Source organism: Drosophila albomicans, chromosome 2R (genome assembly GCF_009650485.2).
Source record: "Drosophila albomicans strain 15112-1751.03 chromosome 2R, ASM965048v2, whole genome shotgun sequence".
Lineage (NCBI taxonomy): Eukaryota > Metazoa > Arthropoda > Insecta > Diptera > Drosophilidae > Drosophila > Drosophila albomicans.
In genome coordinates, this window is record NC_047631.2 from 29,107,867 (window position 1) to 29,130,783 (window position 22,917).

Sequence of the window (22,917 nt, forward strand, 5' to 3'; positions counted from 1 at the left end):
GCCTTACTGTACAGTAAAAGCGCATTAAGGCTACGTGACACGTTATTTTCAATAAACTACATTTATAATAACTGAGATGAGTCTGTCAAAGTGATAATTCATTATATTCGTGTGAGTAATTTTAGCTTTTACACAGCACAAAGAAATGGAGAAGATTTAAAGCTTTAATTTTTACTTGACTGCAAATCAAATTTAGTTTATTTATTCCGCAAACTTCTTCAATTCTTATAAATATAATTTTCAAAATTAGTTTCAGTATTTTAATAAGAACTAAAATCAATTCTTTTGCCAATTTCCAATTTCGAATTTTACTTTTACATCTAAGTAGATTTTCCCAATTTATCTTTATCTTCAAATAAATAACAACCAATTCTTTGTTTGAATGATTGCTCTTCTAGTCTTATAATAATAATAGACTTGGAATTTAACTTTAATTTCGGAGTAGTTTAACATATGAAATGATGCAGCAAGATGACTTAAACTTAATTTGTTAATATTAATATAAGATTAAACGACTTCAAACTGATAAAACTTATGCCACATCATTTGTCATCAAAGTCTTTAATCTTTTAGATCGCATCAAAAAGTTGGTTTTATTTTTGACATGCAAAACTGTGTTGATCTTTTTGAATAGAACGAATTCTCCACTTGAGTAAATCTGTATAGAATATAGCATTATCGCTGACAATAGCTTAAATCGCGAGGAAAATCCTTTTATGCTATGCTGTTTTTTCCACGCAACGAAACTGGTTAAATTCAAATTAGATGAATGAAAGATAAGTACGCGTCCCAATTTGACACTTTCGCCAAGTTGACTCAAGTTATACGCACAGTCACGAAGCAGCTCACGCTGCTCAAAGTTGTTTCTACATATTAAAAATATCATTTTTCATGGCCATAAACACACAGTTAGTGCGTTGGGAGAAAGCAGGCAGGCAGGCAGTCAGGCAGGATATACGGGAAAAAGGACACACGCACATGACAGTCAGTCATCAGTCAGTCAGTGAGTCGAGTTGGTTAAACTCTCGGCAGCCAGGCAACGAGGCAAGCAGCTCCTGCTGCTCGCTTAAGTGTTTGCTCGAGCTTTAGTCGCGCAGTGTGACCATAATCTGCCACAGACACTTGCACAACAACACTTTAATATAATCAACAACAACAACACGAAGATGAAGAATGAGTAGCAGCAGGGGCAACTTCATTGCCACAAACAGTCAAGTCAGTTGTCGAGTGAGACAAGCAGATAAATAAAGACAGGGAGAGAGAGAGGAGACTGAGACTGCGACTGCGAGTAAATGTGTCCTTGCACAGCCTGATAAATGATGTTGCGACAATAATTAATTATATGTGTATGTGTGTGGCAAGTGAAAGACTGAGAGAGAGATAGAGGGAGAGAGAGAGAGACGCAGCAGATGGGTCAGCTTAAGGCGTGTGTAGTTTGCACCGCAAGTATTTCATTTCATTTACGCAGCATTTTACAGGCCTCCCTTCTGCGTTGCCAACGAGCCGCAAATGCCACAAAATGAGGCCTCAACGATTTCAAATGCCCCGCTTTATATGTGTGTGTGTGTGACACTTTGCTGTTGTGCATTTTAATGTCAAAGCATATTAGAATCAAATCTGAACGCGGTCTGCTTTTCCTCCAGCTCTTTCGCTCGCTATTCTCTCATCATTTCCTCCCCATTTTCTCTCAATATTTCACCCGCTCTTTGTTCTTTCTCTTTGTTTCCCGCGTCTTTGCCATGCCTTTCTCCGTTCTTTGATGCGGCATAGTTTGAACGCCTTGAGGTCAGCAATTAAATTGCCATTTAAGTTATGCCAGCAGCGCTCGGCCAATGCAACTGTATAAGTGTCTAACAGCTATGTATGTGTGTGAGTGTTGTGCATGTGTGTGTATGATTTAGACATTTCAATTTGCATGTGTTAACATGCAATGCAAAAAGCATTCGATTCTTATCGCTCGCCACTCTTTCCTCCCCCTCTTTCCGCCCTCTCCACACTAACCAAATCGCTGGCAGCCCTTTTGCTTAGTCCTGCTCAGCATTTTGGCCAACTTGCAACTGGCAACCGGCAACTGCCAACTCCCGATACAAAGTACTTTTCTTTCTTTCTTTCCCTGCTTTTTTTTTGTTGCTTTCCTTATACTCCATTCTCGCATTTGAGTTGAGGTTTATTATGGCGCAACTTTCCACACTTGCATGCCCCATGTGCAACCCCCATCGAAGTTGCTACATGCCACACCCTAACACAGTAGGAGGCGGCGCCACTCACCGCCAGCACCTTTTTTTATGTGGAAATTTGAATATCCTGCGGTAATTTCCACTATTTTTAGTACTTTGTTGCCCTTTTGAACTGTCAGTAGTATTGCGGAGCTTACTCCGTGCATACATTTCTTTCCACTCCTCTCTCTCTCTTTCTCTCACTCACCCCTTTTCAACTTATCTCTGTATGTGTGTGTGAGGGAGACAGAGACGGCACCTCGGTGGAAGTTAAGTGCCTGACACTTGCAACACTAAACCGCACAGCGCATCTTTTGTGGCATTTGCTGGCGCAACGTTGAACTTTGTACTTGCCTCAGTCGTTGCTTTGCCACTGTGTGTGTGTGTGTGTGTCTAGTTTATACAGAGGCAAACCCATATTTGCATGCGACTTGAGTTACATTTATGGATTTCGACGTTAAGCATATAGAAGCTATGTATACAGGGTATAACGAATCGAAGCATTAGCGTGGAGTGCACTAAAGCACTTATGTCTAACTTACTGCATTCTTGCATTTTGGCAGTGACCTTTGCTTGAACGAATGCCAAAATGTTTTGTAGATTGACTCTACAACACATAAATGCGATTGCAACAAAGAGTTTTTTTTAAGAAAATGTAAACAACATTTGAGTAAAGGATAAACTACAATAATGCAAAAAGTTTGGTAGTTTTAGCTTTTATAGTTCCTGAGTTATACATCAACAAGCTAATGGACAGACAGACAGACAGATTAGGATATCAAAAACTAAAAAAAAAAAACAAAAAGAAAAGTTGCATTAACTATAGTCATATGCTTAAAGAGCTCTCACTCATAACTCTTGCTCTTCAAGTTTCTGTAATATGAATATCAAAAGAAGTGGACAGACGGATTTTACCTGTGATTTTTTAAGAGCTTATGCAAATTTATACTTAACTTTAAAATAAAGCATTAAATACATTGATACATTTAGAATGCTGTTTTAAAGTTTCACAACCCTAGCTCCTATAGATCCCAAAATATAGATCTTAAAAGAAATGGACGGACAGAAAAACTGACAAAGATTTTGTGCTGTGTATCACACATTTTCTTAAAGTCATAAGTCTCTTTAGCTGCTTGGCGTTGAAATTGTGCTAAGCTTTCATAACATAATATTGGTTAACTTCTGTAATATTTAATCATCTCACTCGTTCACACGCACACACATAAACACACACACTATAGGCAGTCACTCACACTCTGGCATAAGCGCAATTAGTACATTTTTGGTAGCTAACACACTAGCTCGCTGATTGAGAAATTAGCCGAGCGGAGTCGAGCCGAGTCTGAGGCAGGACTTTGTGGCATTAGAACGTTGAAAAGCAAAAGCTTCATTATAGCCATCGTTGTCCAGTTTGCTCGATGGGAATGTGAACGTGAATGTGAATCTGAATGTGGCGATTGCGTGTGCGTCCATTTGCTCATTTGGCCATTTGGCAGCACATTTGCCAAGAGCGCGCGCTGTCGCTGAAGCTGCTGCTATAAGCCAGCAGCTGTTTGAGCCAAATGTTTGGCCTCTGGATCCAAGCTGTGTATAACAAGTATGTAACTTGGTGTGTGTGTGTGCGTGACAATTGTTAGTACACAGTTTTTGGCAAACTTTTGTTGATTGCCACACAAAACTTTGGACGGGGACTCTTCACTTCACTTCACTTTAGTTCATTTCTGTTTTTTTCCGCCTTGCTTTCTTTTGGCCCTTACGTGCAACTAGCCATTTATGCTTAGGCTTAATCGGCGCTTTGACTAACAAATTTTTTGTTGTGTTGCGCCACAGCCACAGAGCCACATTGATGAAGTTGGCCGTTCGCTTTTATGCGGCAAGTGCGTGCCATGAATGTCAAGCACAAAGTTAGATACAATGTACTAGAAGTGTAAGCGTGCACTGACAGAAATGAGAAGCAAATCCAATTCATAAGTGTGAACTAAATATAGATTAGAGGTATTTGAATGACAATCAAAACTGTGCTGCATTTAGAAAGATTATTTTTTTTGAATTTATCTATTAAAATCAAATTATATTGTTGAAATAAATTTTAGTATGTAGTATTTTTGTAATATATTTGTAGTATTTCTGTACTTGTAGTATTTTATAGTATATTTTAAATATAATTAGTAGTTTATCACTATATGAGTTTAACTCTTCAGTTCCATGGCTTTTGCTTTAATGGTAGTTAGACTAAATGCAGGAATTTAGAGAGTAAAGATATTAAGTTGAATGTAACTTTTATATTATTCTGATGATGAGATCCAGAAACAATATTATCCAATAAAATAAAATAGGAAATCAATAAAATTTCAACATTAGTTTAAGTATTCAATTCGAAACTTATTCTTCAAAATTTCAACCCAACAAACGTAGAAAATTAGTCTAAAATGAAAGGCAAACTTTTTACTTCTTTGTAAGTGTAATGAACAGTTGTTGTAGCTTGTTTAGCCATAGCTTTGCCTACAGCTTAAACTTCGTTTGTGTGTGTGTGTGTGTCTGTGTATTTGGCGGCTTCAGCTTCCAGTTGGATAGTTCTGGCCACCGCACATTAACCTCAAATCGAATGGGCCAGAACGCAGCGACGCGAGGTCGGTGAGCGCACAAAACTGACACGTTAAAAGCGGCCATCAAATGCATGTGTAAACAACACACAAACTCGTGTCCAATTATGGTCAGCTACGTTTTCGCCAGCAGCAGCAGGTCATTTGGGGCAAACTACATGGAGTTTGCTAGGGAAGAGGGGAGGGAGAAGGTGCGGCGCGGCAACATACTAAAAATAAATGAAGACATTAGCGACGCTCAAATGACATGTTATCGACTACTTTTAGCACAAACGGATGGAGGAAAAAGCGTACCATGCTCCCATTTAACCTGCCACTGCTGCTGCCTCTGTTTGTTGTATCTCCCTTCGACTGCGCCTTCCCCACCTTCTCGGCATTGTAGATTATAAACAAACAACAATAAAGCGCAACCTTTGGGCTTTTGGTTGGGTTTTTAGCTTTTTAAAGCGCTCGTTTTAGCGCGTTTTAGATTCTTAGCAATGATACAGAAACATGCAAACTTCCGGCACACAGTCCGGAAGTGCTGAAGCGACAGCGAACCGCACAGAAATATATACACACACACAGCACAACACAACACACCCACGCACACACATGAAAAAGCCATTAGCCTAGCACATGGATTGCACAAAGATTGAAAGCCACGGGTTTGGTCTTTTCACTGCGATAAATTCTCATTTCACCTTTTGGCAAACTGCGCTTTTGCCACACACACTCGCACACACAATCACACACACTCACTCGACCTCTCGTTCACCCACAATTCACTCGAAGCGAACGCAATCAGATGAAGCTACGGACATGCACGTAAATAATTTAAAACCTAGACGAGGGCGAGGCATCTGAAACTAAAGTCTCGACTTCGAGCTGCCTGCCACAGCTAAATGCAAATTCTGCGGCTGAAACTCTAAGTAGTTTTATGTTGTCGTTCTTGTTGCTGTTGTTGTTGGTGGCCAACACTCAATCAATACCGCTAGCCCATCAATTAAAGGTCATTTACATGTCAATGCAACCGCAAACAACACAACCACAATATTTAGCATAGAAGAGGTAATTGAAGCTCTCCTTTCGCTGCGTCACGTCACGTCATTCTGGCTTCCCAGATTTCTTTCTTTCTTGCCACTTGCCACTTGCATGTATTCCAACAAATCTGGCGAATGTTGCGCAAATACTTTTGTTACCAAAATAGTTTGCAGTTTGTAATTTTTACTGCGTTGTAATTTGTAAAGTGCCCTTCTTCTATTATTATTTTCCTTCTTCTTTTTTTGCAACAGCAGTTTGCATTTTGTTTTGCTGCATTCCAAATTAAGTCATTAAAGGCACGCAGCACCAAAAAACAAAAAAAACAACAAAGTTTAAGCAACTTTTCATTTAAAATTATTTGGCAAAAGAATTTGCACAGTCGAAATGGAATGCGGTTTTCCATTTCTGAGTGTTTCCTCCACAGTTACTGACTTTTATTTGGCAGCCTTTTGATAGCTCAACTTGGCCAATTTAGAGCAATTTAAAGTATGTGCTTTAAATGCTCAAGGCGAAGGCGAAGGCGAACAATGCGCTATAAATTCGCTATGCATTACACTGTTTATCGCGAAATGCAAGTGATTTGCATATTTGACATTGTTATGTATCATTTAACCCCCTCCAGCCACGCCCATCGCCCACCGCCCGATTGCGTCTTGCAAATTTATGTGTTGCATTGTTTATGACAGCTTTATCGCTGCTTAATGACATGCTGTCATGATTTATTGGACTGTTTTGCCAAATACCAAATTGCGTACGTCCAGCACACTGCCAACTGACAACAGAGGGCGCTAATGAGCTCGCCTTTAGCCGAAAACTACTTGAACAACTTTTCCATTTAAAGTTAATAATTTGTACTGTTGCGCCCGACAATAAATTACTTGACAGTTTTCGCGAACAGCAAACAAATTTCACCAGCATGACAGTTGACATTTATGCAGACTTGTTTGTCATGACGTTGCCTGCAGTTGTCTCCCCCTCCGCCTCCGTCTCCGCCTCCCCGCTGCTTTTCCATTTTCTTTTTGGCCAACGCGAACGCATCACTGTCGCAGTCCTTGTTTGTCTTTCACTGCTGCTGTTGCTGCTGTTGTCCTGGCGCCGTAATTTTTATAATGAGAAATTGTCGGCACATAAAATGAAGTCCAGACGATGACAGCTGACACACAGAGCTGCCCAAGAGCTGCCTACTTTTTTCTGCGCCTCGCCACCCTCCACTAACCAACAAGTATTCCTTACTCACCCTCCCCCACTTTCCTGCCCTACAAATTGCTGTTAATTTAAAGCTCTGGCAAATTTCCGCGTCAGCTGGCCGAACGCATTGTTGTTGTTGTAGTTGTTATTGCCGCAGCTCTTGTACATAATGAGTGAGCGACGTTGGCCAGTTTTTTTTTTCTTTATTCTTATTTTTATTATACCCAAGACCCAGCATCATTAAGTGGGTATACACTTGTGGTGCTGTCCAGAGAACTTAATGGACTGAGACCGAGAGAATGGATTAGATGTAGTTATAGTTGAAGCTATGTTTTTAAATTAAGAAACTGAAAAGAAAGTCAATTATAATGAATAAAGGTATGTTATGAAATTAAGATGAAGCACTTGTTAGATACGTTTGTTATAGTTGAAGATATTTTCTGAAATCAAGAATCTCCGCAGAAGTTCCATGGTTCAATTATTCTTTTGTCATCCTTAAAATTATGTTTTGAAATTAAGATTATACATTTATTAAGAGACTGCTAAGAAACCCAATGGCACATTTATTAGATAATTTTGTCATAGTTGAAGATATATTTTGATATCAAGAATCTTCGAAGAAGTTCCATAATGCACTTATAAAATACTTTTGTCATCTTTAAAATTATGTTTTGAAATTAAGATTATACATTTATTAGATATATTAAGAGACTGCTAAGAAACCCAATGATACATTTATTAGATACTTTTGTCATAGTTGAAGATATATTGTGGAATCAAGAATATCCGAAGAAGTTCGATGATTCAATTATAAGATATTTTTGTCATTCTTAAATTTATAATTTAAAATTAGGATTATACATTTATTACATCCACTCAGAGACTGCTAAGAAACCCAATAAAACATTTATTGGATACTTTTGTCAAGCTTAAACTTAAGATTAAACACTTAGTCATAGGTAACTTTTGATCGGCAATTTCCCCAGTTAATTTCACAATTTCTTTGGATCGGCCAGCTCAGTATTTATGCACGACGCAATTGATTGCAAAGCGAAACACAAAAGACGAAGTGGAAAAAAAGAATCAGCAGCAAAGAATTAACAAAAAGTTGAATTTTTCTCCCAATTTCGTATTTTATTCCTTCGCCTTTTCTTTTTTATTTTTGCATTTTATTTCGGGAAGTGGGTTAAAATAAAATATACAATCTTTCAAGGTTCAGTGCGCAGAACTGTTGGCAGTATTTTGTTTATTTCTTTTTTTTTTCATTCTTTGCTCTCGTTGTGCTTTCTTGCTTAAGTACATGCACAAAGGTCAAGTGAGCAGTTTATGTACCTGCAAAGAGGAATAACAACAACATGGAATGGGATAGAAAATGGGATCTGACTTTGCGTGCTCTTGTCCAGGGGGCAAATTTATTTTTACCTTTCCTTTTTTTTTTTTTTGTTGGCATACGCTGATTTTTTCATGTTGTTTTGAGGTCAGTCATATATTTCAATTAAAGTTGAACATGCAAAGGCCGCAAGAATTTTGTTTTTTTTTTTTTTTGGCTTAAACTTTGGGAGCTCACTGTCCCAAAGTCAACAACAAACTTACGAAAAAAAAAGTAAAGAATTCTTTATGTGTCGGCCTGAGCTCAGCTCATGCGTGAGCTAATGAAAAATGATTTATGTACGCGCCGCATAAAATTCCTTCCCTGAAGAACGAAGGAAGTTGTTTTATGCGTGCGAGTTTGACTTGCTGACTTGGCGATTGAAGCCAAACGATGGCACACAATGTGTAATTAACACGATGCAAGCAAACTGTAGAGAATGCTTAGAACTGAGTTTGTTAGATGTGGTTACCAAGCGAACGAGAGAAATGCAAAACCAAACAACAATCTTAGTTTTCCTGGTGCGAAATCGAAGCCACAATTGCAATAATAGCAATAACAATGCCAAGCACACACACTTACAGCCATTTGAATGCTTCTACACAAGTTAAAGTTAAAGCCTCAAGAATGGCTCCAGGCAACAAGAGAAATTGTGTTTCATATTCCTTCATTAGCATTGTTAGAAGCAGCACATTTAAACAGAATAAAGAGCAGAAGGCAGCCAAGCGAAAATTATGCACATGCAGCCAACACACTGTAAAAGATACATTTTGTCCAAAACAGATGCAGATACAGATACAAATACAGATGCAACTGCAGCTCTATACGTAATTACAAATTTACAGTTTATAAATATTCAGCACAGCACAGCGCAAATAGAAGTAAGAGAAACAGATACAGATACAGCTAAAGCAAAAACTGGAAAGCAAGAACAAGTTAATGTGGTGGATATGTGGGTGGGGCACAGAAAAGGGCGACTGCATCCGCCAGATGCGCTTAAGCATGTTACCCGAAAAAGCCGGGAATGCTGCTGCTGCTGCAAAATGTGGCACACACAAAAGCGAGACAAAGGCATGAATGCTGGCTGAATGCTGGCATCGTTGGCTGTCTGGTTGGGAGACCCAAATGCATGCATACATCTAGACAAATAAATTAGCAACTAAACTAAAAAACAAAGCAAAGTGGTTAAAAGCGTTTTGCTGGGTGGGGCAGTTGAGTGCCTGCTTCTGCTTCTGTTCCTGTTGCTGTTGCTGTTGCTTACTTCTATTTTGTTCCCCCATTTCGACATTCTTTTGTATAAATTGCGGAAAAAAAAGCGAGCCGGCAGCAATGAAATTATGTACAAATGCAGGGCGCGTGCAACCATAGAACACACACGAATACACACGCACACTCTCACACACATACTCACACACTTGGCTGGCAAACATGTTAAAAATTATTAAAACTGTAGGGAGCTCTTGCAACTGCACATTTGCACATTTCATTAGGGAAAAGACAGCAGCTAACGAACTGCAAATACACTACATGAAAGGCAGACACAGAGTTGAAGAAAATCATGTTCTAAAGACAAGGACATTTTCGAACTAATAAATATTGAACAAGAAAGAATAAAAGCAAAACAGAGCAAAATAAAAATACTGAATTATATCACAAGCTATATATTAAGTTATATGTAATATAGATTAAAATGGTAAAAAATATACCAAAAATACTAAAAATATACCACACTCTTTATTTGGTATTTTATATATGTGCTACACTCAAAGTAGAGTAAAAATATACCAAAATACTAAAAAATATTCTTTTTAAAAATACCAAATAAAAATACTGAATTATATCACAAGCTATATTTGGTTATATGTAATATAGATTAAAACGGTAAAAAAATATACCAAAAATACTAAAATATACCACACTCTTTATTTGGTATATTATATATATTGTACACTCAAAGTAGATTAGAAAATATACCAAAATACTGAAATATACCACGGACTATATTTGGTATATTACATATATACAACATTCAAAGCATACAGTAAAAAGTATACCAGATTATTATATCCAATCGCAGGAATTATAATTCTATACACCATCGCCAGCTGTAGCTTTCAGCTTTTTGCATTTTGCATTAAATCAGTTACATACCTTAGCTATATACTATTTAAATTATGCATGCGCCTCTTGCGCTCGACTTTTATTAACATCCATTGAGACTTTGGCTCTAAACAGACGCTCATTATGCGGCTCCACTGTGTGCGTCTATTAACATTAACATGCAGTCAGTCTGCTTTTGTTTTCTTCATTTCTACATACGTATATTTTTTATTCTTTTTTTCTCTTTTTTGCTTTGCTAAAGAACCGAAATTGCCACACAAAACACGCGGCTGTTGTTGTCGGTCTGCCACTTGAGTGATTTTCAATATGAAAATGCATGCAAAAAGGGAGACAGACAAACAGACAGACAGACAGACGGATGGAGCGTTGTGTGTGTGTGTGTGCGGGGGAGTGTGGGGGAGTGTGTGGAGTTTTGTTGCATGCTTCGCTGGTTTCGAGTGCAGCAGCAGCAGCAGTAACATTATGTGGCAACAAAGACACAGCAAACAGCAGCAATGGACTGCGGTTTTCAGACCATACCAGAATACCACACAAGCACACAGATACAAATGCACACACACACACACACACACACACACACACACACACACACACACACTCACACATACATAGAAAGCAGACATGTAATAACATGTCTGTTTTTTTGTCTACATATATGCGCAAAATGTTATGTATGGACAAAGGCAGCAACCTATTTAATTGCTAGAAATGCTCAGTTTATGCAAAATGCATTTTTATTTCACTCTAATTTCGCATGAACATGCAACATTATGTGGCAACAGCTTAAATACTTAGCATAATGAATAAATTCTCTGCTCCAAATTGCAATGAATAGATCAAGAACGAAATCTCTAAAATTGTACATCTTGAGTGAAAATTTGCATATGGTTACAGTATTTTTCATTTCTTTTTTGGGGGGAGTTGACAAAGTGTTTGCACAACAACAAGAAATAAATAAATAAACAAAAACATTGTGATTTCATATTTATGAGGCTGCTGCCTCAAAAATATTTAAATTGATGCAGCTTCACAGTAATTGGAATTTCCAAAAAACACAAACACACACGCACACACAACTGAAATTACAAAGTTTGACCTCTTTCTGGGTTGAAGATGGATAAATTTGTTATTTATTTGAAAGGATTTATTTTTGCCCTAATTTTGATTTGTTGTGTTTTGTGTGTGCTTTTACAACTTTGCTTTCAGCTAATGGGTAAACGGGAACCTAAAGTTGTGAAAAGAAATATGAATATAAATATGAAAAAGAGAAAGAGAGTGGATATCAAACCACAGAGCTTCTAGCTTATTTATTTTAATACGAATTCCAATTAAATATAATTTGATTTGTACTTCATTTGCATAGCTTGAAATATGATGCAGAAAATAATTGCAAAATGTATTTCACAAAATATGGCACATATTTATATTGCAGCAGATTATCATTTAGATGGAAATGAAATATAATTTATATGGAACGTTTTTCATGCACTTGACGCCATCTTTTTTTTTGTGTGCTGTATGTGGCAAGTGGCATCCTTAACTCAACCCTTTGGCAGCAGCTTAACCGATGTGTGTTGCAACCTTCGGCTGAGCAGAGCTGAGCAGAGCAGAGAACACACACTTGACTTGCAAATGGTTTTTCAGATGCATGGCCATGCAATGCTAAGTAGCAGTGAGCTTAATTAAATTAAATGCACACACACACACACATGTAAGAAGGTGGCACAAGAAGAGAGTGAGGGCACTCATGAATAGACATTAGGTATGCGTTAAAATTTAAGTGGCTTACACGAGCGTGTCATGTATACACACTTGTGAGAGGGGACGCTTCGTCCCGTCGACGCCTTGTTTGCCACTTTTGCATATGTATGACATAATTAGTGCTATAATAAAACCAACACATACACACGTACATATGTGTATGTGTGGAAACCACTTCTAGCTCAAAAGTGGCAAAGTTGAAAAGTCGCACACATTCTGTACGTAGCTCATTTGAAATGTTAATAAGATGCCTCCACTCGACATCTTCTCTAGAGACTACGTTTTCTTTAGGCAACTTTTGCCCTACTCTTCTCTACTGACTATTTTGCATATTTTTCACGCTTTTTTATTTTCCATTTCTCTTCTTTTTTTGCAGTAAATTGCTTAAAAATACATTAAAAATGTACAACAAGCTGCAGTAAAAGGAGTGAAAAGAAACAAATCAAACACACCGGAACGGAACAGAAAGGAACGGAAAAAAGAGGAAGGAAGGAGAAAAAAAGAAAAGGGATAACGCATACAATAACAGAAAAGGTAAGTTAACATAAATATTATCTCAGCAGCCACTTAATATGCATGAATAACAATAATTAATGATTGTTTTGCAACAAAATAGAATGCAAAAAAGAAAAAATATAGAAAGAAAAGATAAATAAATTGCTTAAATGCATAAATTAAAACAACTGTTGAGAAAGTAGAACGAAGCTATAATAAAGTAGGCAACAAACTTTATTATAATTTAAGGCAGTAGAGGAATATTTTTAATTTAAAGAACTATTTCTTGTGGCAAACATAAACAGAAATATCAACACAAAATTAGCACATTTTATCTCCAACAATATTGCCAATATCTTAATCAAAAAAACACCATCAACAAGGCACAGTATCATAAACATGATCTAATCTGATTCGTCTAGTTAAATACAGGCAGAGAGAGACACACACCTTAAGCATTTGCTTAATACGCTTGAAAGCCATAAATTACGCAGTGAATTCCCCAAAGAGATCATAACTTTTATCACTCACTGTCACGCCACACAAAACTAGAAACTAACGTAGACTATATTTTTCATATGCCCGGCAGCATTTTTATATATTTTATTTGGTGGGTTTCACTGGGCTATGTTACTTATATTCATGCATATGTATGCATATATATATATAGACGTAAATATAGAGAAAGTGTGTGTGTGGGAGATGCAAACAAAATGAAGCAAAAATGGTTCATTCTCTTTGGCTGCATTGGTGAGATAAACATGCACAACAATTTATATTCTTTGCTGTGTGTGGAGCAGCAGCACAAACACAGCCTGCAGCATGCAACACTTTTGCGTGCCCCAAAAGCAAACTCGTAACTGGCATTGCTGCAACACAGAGAACCAAAATAAAAAACAACACTGGACTGCTAGACAAATTATGCGTCAAGTGCGATCCTGCGGCTCAAAGAGCTGAAGAATTTAATTAAATTCTCGCACAAGGCCGGCGTTTGCTGATCGAATGCCAGATACTACGTAAAGCAATTAAAATGTCGTAAACGACCTTTTGGCACTTGCCGCAAATTTACAGAGTACAACGCAGCTATTTGTTATATTTTAAATTGCGAAGCGCAACTGACCAAAACTCTTTTCACATGTAGCGCAGTGTAGTGTAGTGTTGTGTTGTGTTGGTGAAAGACGCCCACTTAATTGAATTTCAGCAGCACAACCAAAACACAAAAAATAAAAAACGTAAAGATAACAGAGTGAAAGAGTGAAAGAGAAGCAGAGAGAGAGAAAGAGACACTGATGCAATTACATTTGCCACACAGTCACTTTGAAATGCAAGTAGAAAAGTCAAAAGAAGAGGCAAACTTCGTTTTGGTTTTTGGTTTTGCATTCATTTGATTTTATGCGTATTTAATGCATAAATAATTCAATTCGCATTTCGTAATTCGTATTTCGCATTGCATAAATGATTTGCTGTTGTTTATTTGCAAACAATTCGAAAAATGCGTGCGCATTTAAATGTGCTCGAACTCGAACTCGAACTCTCGCATAATTTTTTTGTTGGTGCGACTAACAATCCAATAAATATTATAATTTAATTGGCCGACTGTCAGCGCACAATTCGCGCCGCCCCCAAACACAGACAATTATGCAAAAATTACAAACAAGCGACTGCAATTAAAATTAAAAATTAACAAAATATTTGCCATTAAATATGCATCCTCACACACACACACACCGTATTAACACCCACAATGTGAAAGGACAGCAGCTTCAACGACTCATTAAATTTACATTTGCATATGAAATAGTTTCAACACGCAACAGAGACCAAAGCTCGTTGCTGTTGTTGTTTGTGGGGGGTAAATAACTAATTAATGCAACTGTTGGTGGCAACAGGAGTCAAAGCAGCAACAGCAACAGCAACGTTAGCTGATCCTATGTGTGTGTGTGTGTGTGTGTTGTTTATTGCTTTTTATTATGCATTTCCAAAATGTTCATGCGTATTTAGCATAAACTAAATTTATGCTTCAGCTCTCCAAAATGTGTCGCCAGCAGCAGCAACAGCAACCGAGCGTGCAACTGCCACCGACATTTTGTGGCAACCAATTAGGCCAAATTGTGTGTTGGCTTGTGCACAAACACACACACATACAGTATATAGTATTTAGTATATAGTATATACCACAACTCGTCGTGCAGCGATTATGGCGTTATTGCAATTTTATTTTTTGCTGCTGTGTTGTGGGGCCAAATATTAAAATGTAATTAAAAGGCCATTGCCTGATGGATGGCTGCCAAAAAATTTAAACAGCTGTCACAAACATGCCGAAAACTATGCCACACATCCTTTTGTATGCTGTACTACATAATTATCCCGCTGATTTCTAATACCAAACACATTGTATTTGTGCTTTCGTCAATACAATTTTCCCTGGCATTGAGTTTTTGGGGGCATTAAATGCACTTTACGAATTTTCGCATTTTTATGACAACATTTCATTACGGCATTTCATTTGGAACGCCCAAAGGCCATGCAACACTTGCTTTTCCATTTCGGTAGCGGGGAAAACCGAGCTTCGACCTCCTGCCAAGGTTATAACTTCTTTTTATTTACTTTCTTTTATTTGCACTCTGATTTAATGGCCATAAAAAAAAAGTGCGACGTGCAGGGAGCGTGACAAAAGTGAACGTACATACTCGTAAAAAATCGAAAACAAAATCACAACGCACGCTGTGAATTTCAATATAAAAACTCGCGCGGGCAAAGGACACGCGGCACAGCAACAGTGCGTATACACAATGTCATTGGTGGGCCATGGAATTTTTGGAATTTACTCGTTTGCATGATTTTCTTTGGTCCGCTTGCAACTTATTTCACTTTTTACTCGCTGCCTGACGACTTGGCAGCTTAAATCATTTGCAATTGAAACGTGGCGCTTCAGTTCGCTTATTTTGTGGCGTTCGCCATAAAGTATGCAACGATTTTTGATTTATCCTTTTGCAAGGCGCAAATGAGTGTGTGTGTATCTGTGAGTGTGTGTGTTTGCCTGCCACCACATATACATATACAAAATAAATACATAAATTGAAATGAAGTGCCAGCCACTTTTGTGCACATTTCAGAGATTTTAATCTTTATTTATCGCCTCTGCAACTGCGGTTGCGATCCGGTCCGGTCCGCTCTCCGTTCTGGGTGATATTTTAAGCAACGCTATATACATTTTAATATCCCTATAAATACGCGAATGTAGCGCAGATTTTAACACATCATCAGCCGACAAAAGAATACAATATGCAGATAGATGCGAAGCCGCTTTCATATTTATGCATTTTTAATGCAACAACAGCGTTTGCAACAAACAAACAAAAGCCGCACACGAAACTATTCAAAGATATTCATTTGAATGCTAGATTTTCAATAAACTCAAAAAAAGTATATAAATCAAATACCGGACTATAAAAAAAATAAAGAAAACGAAATGAAAACATTTGGCATTGTTTTCGTTTTAGCAAAATATTATTTTTATTTTAATATCCATTGATTTGAAGTCGCGCACACAGAGCACAGGAATCTGTTTGACGGTGTGTGTTGGCATAGAATAAATAACCGGAAGCTGTTCGCTGTTTGCAGCTGCGTGTGACTGCAAATGTGTGTGTGTATTTACGTAATGGATGTGTGAGGGTCGGGACGGTGCTTAAATATCCGCCGTGGGATGCAATCAGCGCAAATATGCACAAATAATCCTGGCCAACACATAAATATTGCATGATATTGGCATTTTTAATATGCCACAACACATTACACATGTTTGTTCGTTAGTCAATGAACACCTTGTGTTACTCTACAATATTACAATAAATACATGTGATGAAATGATTATTTAATTTAATTAAATTTTAGCTTAAGTGATGTCATTACAATACTGATTGATTTAGAGAATTTATATTGTAATTTACTTCATTTTTGAATTCATCACTCTCAACTCTTCCATTTATTTCTTCTTTCGTTGTACTCTACAATAAATTCATGGTATATATATAAATTAAGCATAATTAAATTAAAGCTCATATGACGTCTTTTTAATACTGTTTACTTTAGACAATTTTCTCTTACTGACTTCACTCTTTAACTCATTATTCAACCGAGCTCAACAATTACTCATTATTAAAGGGTATTTTTCACGCTTTTGTATTCATGCATTGGATATGCTTTTTATATAATTACACGCATATAGAAATTGAGTAGAGTGCTGCATCAATCGCCAGCTAATCCTGGCTTAATAGATTTCATGGCAATAAAATTGCCCATTGACCATTGGCAGCTGTCCAAATTTACTAATGGCCCTTTTCAAACAGATGCCAACATTGCGTTCACTTGTGTCAAGGTCTGTCTCTCTCTCTCCCTCTCTCCATCCCTCTCTCTCTCTCTCAGTCAGTTGTGTAACAAGAGCGAGAACAGAACAAGAAAGTCGTGCACATTTCTAAATAACAAGCGCTACAAAATGTGCACAATTAGCGCTATAAATGGGGCTCCGAGACTTCTCATTGCAAGCAAGCAAGGATGGAACGGAAGACGCTGTAAAGCAAACCCCATTTATGGTCCCAAAATGCCACAAATGCTGGCTGGGCACAGCGAATGCGCAACTTTAAACGTGACTCACATTTCAAAGCAACAATAAGAACTGCGGGCTCGCATCTCAGTTTGTAGTTCTCAGTTCGCAGTTCTCAGTTCTCGGTTCGCCCCAACTGTAAATGTATGCTGGACAATGGACAATGGGACATCATCGCGTTGCCCGCGAATTAAGCAGCATGCAACTCGTGCAATAAAACAAAGCGCAAATTATGAGGGCCCAAGCACTGGACAATGGCACACAAAGCAGCATAGAACAAAAGTGCGAGCAACAGTCAGAGAGTGTCTTCAAGAATAGTCGACGAAAAAAATACCTTAAAGACAGCAGGACTTTATTATTAAGAGTCGTTTTTTGAAGGCAGCAAACTACCATGAAAAGTTGTGTTTAGAATTCTTTCTATAAATATATTTTATCTATCAATTGTTTTAATGTTTAATGGAAAAATATAATTATAATTCTTCAATAATACAACTATAAAATGGTATTCGATATTACTATAAATATATTTTATTTCCATTTTATTGTTCATCTCTATTAATTATTAATTAATTAATCAATTATTTATTAAAATTTCATTCATATGTTTTTCAAGCTTTTGTTAACTATTCTTGAAAACAATATTTAAAACATTTGAAACATTATTCATTTGTTCCCTTGGAAATTACATTTTATATTACTCAATTTTTAATTAGAATTTCGTTTTATTCATAATTACTTTATTCTTAGTATGATTATCTTTTTACTATTTTCTCAGTTATTCTATGTATCTAGTTTTCACTGACCATTTCCTTTTTAAAAGCCATTCATTTCGAATCAGTGATATTATTTTTTTTTATTTATAATTTATATTTTTTATAATAATTTTTAATTATTTTTTTCGTTAATTCACTATCAGTTTTCATTTAAATTCATTTTCAGTAATAATTTTGTATTTGTATTTCATTTGAAATATTAATTTTAAGTTTTTTGAATAATTTATTTTAAAGTAAACAGAACACAACACTGTAGAAGCAATATTTCTTATGCGATAAATTCCTGGCCCTTCTAGGGTTAAAAGTACTGCCTTTGCAGGGTATAAACAGCGCCCAGAACCCAAGAAAGAACTCAGGGAACGTAGGGAACGCACTGAAGGCAGTTGAGCTGCGTTTAGTCGCGAGAGGTTGCCCAGCGTTGTGGCCACGACAAAATTAAGTAGTTGTAGAACCAGTCCCAGAAGATTGAAGACAGCGCTACGCCAAAGGCGGCATTTGGCATTCGGCAAAGTCATCGCCGACTGCGAGTCGACTCTGTCTTCTTCACTGCTGTCTGCGCGTCTTTCGACGTTGTCATCGTTGCCACTGCCACCTCTGCTGCTGCTGCTGCTGCTGCTGCTGCATGCCACTCGTAATTGAAGTGTTCGCGTTGTACGTCCCTTGACAATCAGACCAAGTTCTCTCTGGCCACACTTGGCAGGTTGGCATTACGCTGTATTATTTACAATGCCAAGTATACTCCGACTCCAAGTCCGACTCAGACTATATAGAGTTCTACTTCAGCCTTCAGCTTCAGGGGATACGCTTGCATAATAAACTGTTGAAGCCAATGGGCGACATTTTCATTTGGAGACGTGTCCACTACTTTTTGCAGCAGCAGGTCTATTATTTTATTTCTATTTAGCTGCCAGCTGCCTCTTCAACTTGTTTATTTATGTGAATGACTGTGTGAGTGAGTGTGCGTGCGTGTGTGTGTGTGCGTGTGGAAGTTGCACATAAATTTAGTAAGCTGCTTAAGAGGAAACGTTGCCCAGTCTTGGGGAGTGGCTGGAGTTGGAGTAAATGGCAAGTGACGCCCCAAGGAAATGGTCAGTGAAAACTGGATAGATAGAATGTCTGAGAAAACAGAAAACAGATCATCATAGACAAAGGCAAATACTAGAGCTTCAACAATCAAAGTGCTTGAAGTGAAAGCTGCTTAGCGTAGCATAAAAGCAGTTTAAGCTTTGGCTTAATTGTATTCAATCAACTTAAAAGTAGCTAAAGATTATTTAAAAGGTAAATAAGTAGCATAAAATGGAAATGGTATAAATCAAAAGTGGCAAATCAAAAGAAGCAAATCAAAAGTGGCTAATCAAAAGTAGAAAATCAAAAGTGCACATCAATTTTTGGCTTACCACCCGCAAACTAAAAACAAGTCAAGGAAGCAGCGACTCGACCGCTAAAGTAAGCATTCGAGTGACTTTGAGTTGCGTAAACAAGCCAAACAATGCTCGTCATAATAATCATAATAATAGCAACATCAGCAGCAACATCAGCAACAACAACATTGGCAAACACAACTATGAAAGCCCATCAAGCTTGAATGCGTCACGCACACGGCCCAAAGTGTTGGCCAGTGTCTTTGGCCTGGCCTCAAGTGCTGGCGCCTCAAAACGGAGCGAGAGAGCTCAACAAGTTCTGCGCTCTGCGCGTTTGTCTTGGGGCACGAGCGCGCATTATGCAAAAAAAGTTTGCAGCAACTTATAGAAGACAACATGATTAACAGACAAATGACATTACAAAGCCTTTCACTTTGTGATTGCTCACACTCTGTGTGCCCTTTCTCTCTCTCTCTCTCTCTCTCTCTCTCTCTCTCTGTTGGTCATGCCTTTCTTTTCGCTTCGCGTCTCTTCTTTGGTTTTGTTTTTTCTTTCCACCAGCAGACAATGCGCTGCCTTTCAAGCACAGCAGACCCTTCGTTTTTCCAGGCGAACGCAAATCAGGTCTTAACCCCTTTTCTTTGCCTGCTTTCTTGCTGGTTTTTGCATCTGCTTAGTTGCATGCAACTCATGAACTCAGCAGCCTCTCCGTTGAAAGTAATGAGCCTGATGGTGTGGGCACGAAAAAATATCTCATGGATTTGTCGCTGTGCTTTGAAGTTGTGCTCTCCTCGACTTTACACAGCTCATTAGATGTCTGTTAAACTGCAACAGCAGCTCTCATTACCAACTGGCTCAAATTATCATAATGAACAACTGTGCTGTGAAGGTGCAACACAGCCAAAAGATGTATCTCACAGTCAGAGTTGGCAAAATAATAATGCATGGGGCAAAATGTTGCACGCACAGTTGTGGCAAATTCTATTATGAGAATTCAATGCATGTTGCAAAGTAGCTTGCGCTCTCTTTCTTCTCTGTTCCACACGAACGCTTCGCCCAACCGCAGCAACAACGATGTTGGATGCTGTGGCAACGTCTTGGACTTGGAGGCGTTGCTGCGTAATCAGCTTGCAGTTTATTTTTAGTCATGAACACTCCGATTACAGTCAAGCAGAGCGCCAAGAGCTCAACAGCATCGAAGAAGTCGAAGACCGGATACATATATAACAAAACAGCGGAGAATTTACAGGACCACGCCCACTCTCATAAATACACATAGCTTTAGTTAGATATTAAGCAGCTTAGTTATGCTTTGAGCTTTGCTTTTTTTGTTGTTGCTGTTGCTGTAATTAGCTGCCATTAGGCTTGCTGCTGGCCATAATATTGATAAAGCAAAATCCAGCTAATTAATTGTTAATTTGTATTTAATTGCTGGCCAACAGGCTTATGATTATCGCAATGCAAACAAAGGATGTGTGTTTAGTATATTGTGTGTTCACTGTACTAGACAGAGAGACAAAGAGAGGGAGATGAAGTCACGGCTGTATTTGGCAATATAGAGAACTGCAATGTTCGAAAGCAATAAGCAGAACGTACAGCGAGTTATATTTGCTCACGGCTTCACTCAGCTGGCAATTCCAATATGACAGTACTTCACTGCTGCATCTTCTTCTTCATCCCTCCCCCCTCGAACCACCTCCTCAGCAACAGTGCTGTGTATAAACATGTCCCAGCTGCCAGTTTGGCACTTTTGTGTACACGAAATTTTTCAGAGAGCGGAGGAGAGGAGGCAAATTGTTGTAAACCACGTTGGGCGCCATAAACATTGACTCACAACTGGCTCACAAAAGTTTCCAAGTATTGAAATCTTTTGCCAAAACGCAACGGCAATACACACACACAACACACACTCGCACACACACACACAACACTCGTTGCAGTCAGCGAGCCTCACAGGAAAGATACAAAACCACAAGCAGAGCAAAGAGCATTTGGCCAGCAAACTGCAAACTTGCCACTAGACGTGAGTGCAGAGCGAGTGTGTAATGTATGTGTGTGCATAGTGAGTGTGTGTGGGTGTTCTATGTATGTGTGTGCTTTGCAGCAAACTTGCACAAGTGTTTTATTATTTTTTCGTTTCGCTTAAGTTTTTAATAAGAAATTATTAAACAAGTTGTAGTTTATTTGCTTTTTACGTTTTGCAACTGCAACTATTGTGTATATTAATGGGTGTGGGTGGGTGTTTATGTGTGTGTGTGTATTAGTGTATGTGTTCTATTGCTTTTACTGTTTACTGTTGGTTGTTGCACGCCAGCAATTGTGGTAATTAGTCAAGTTGATTGATGAATGCTTTAACTCTAGTCTTACAATTACTGTAGCATACTTTTCGGGGATGGCAACCTCTCAAAGCAATACGAAAATTGGAAATGCGGGGAAAAACACGCGCACAGCTCGCTCAGCAATGTCAACGTCATTAAAACACTCTGCACTCTGTAATCCAGCTGTCAGGGCATTAAGAAATATTTAAAGCATTTAATGCCATGCCTGAAATTCTTACCCAGTACGGGACTTTGTTGTGATACCCGGCTCAAGAAAGACACAAGGGTATTGTGTTGTAATGAGTGATAAAAATATATTTAACAGAGAAATGGAAGCAACTTTGAGTAAATAATGTATGCATAATATTAACTGATAATTGGAAACATTGCAAAGTATTTAATAACACATATGAATAATATTGATCAGCAACAACAGCTGTATCAACATGTCTATTGGTCCGTCATTATCGACAGCTTTATCTAAGAATTTATTAAAGCAAGCTTTAGCTAGCGAGTTTTCACAATATCTTCTTACTTCTGTCCCATAAGTTTATCTTGTATTTACAAGTTTATTTTAGAGTTCGAATAAGTTACGATCGTCAATAGTATTGCTTATTCTCAATCTTAATTATTAAATTGAAGAGCTACAACTACTGTAAACTTCACAATACTTTCTTCTTAGATATAAATAAAATAAATACAAATATATTATATACAAAAAATATATTATATTATATAAACAATAGAAAATTAATCTTAAAACCAATTGTAGACCGCAGGCTGATTTGGTCATACCAACACATCACTTAATAATTCATGTGATTAACACAAATTTCTCACAACTTTCAATAAATCGTAACATTACTTGAGAAGTAAAATTCGTCAGAATACTATATACAAAGTTGTATGCCATTTCGATAGTCATTAAATAAAGTTATCACAATAAAATTGCAGCTGCTTTGGCAGTTAAACTCAGCTTGTAATAAAATATTTAGATTGAATATGTGTATCAAGTATCTCTTAGTCAATCATACTCCAGTGAAACTTTCTTACCTGCCATTATTGTACTTGTTTTTGCTACTACTG

The 22,917-nt window shown here is 37.7% G+C and overlaps 1 protein-coding gene across 1 annotated transcript in view; it reads left to right on the top strand.

Moving 5' to 3' along the window:
* The window catches only part of LOC127566071 (protein toll), a 51,680-nt gene that overhangs the window by 19,703 nt on the left and 9,060 nt on the right, over positions 1-22,917 (top strand). Inside the window, exon 2 of the mRNA XM_052007577.1 lies at positions 12,658-12,815. The gene's annotated coding sequence lies outside the window, so the exon portion shown is untranslated. The remainder of the gene's footprint in view (positions 1-12,657; positions 12,816-22,917) is intronic.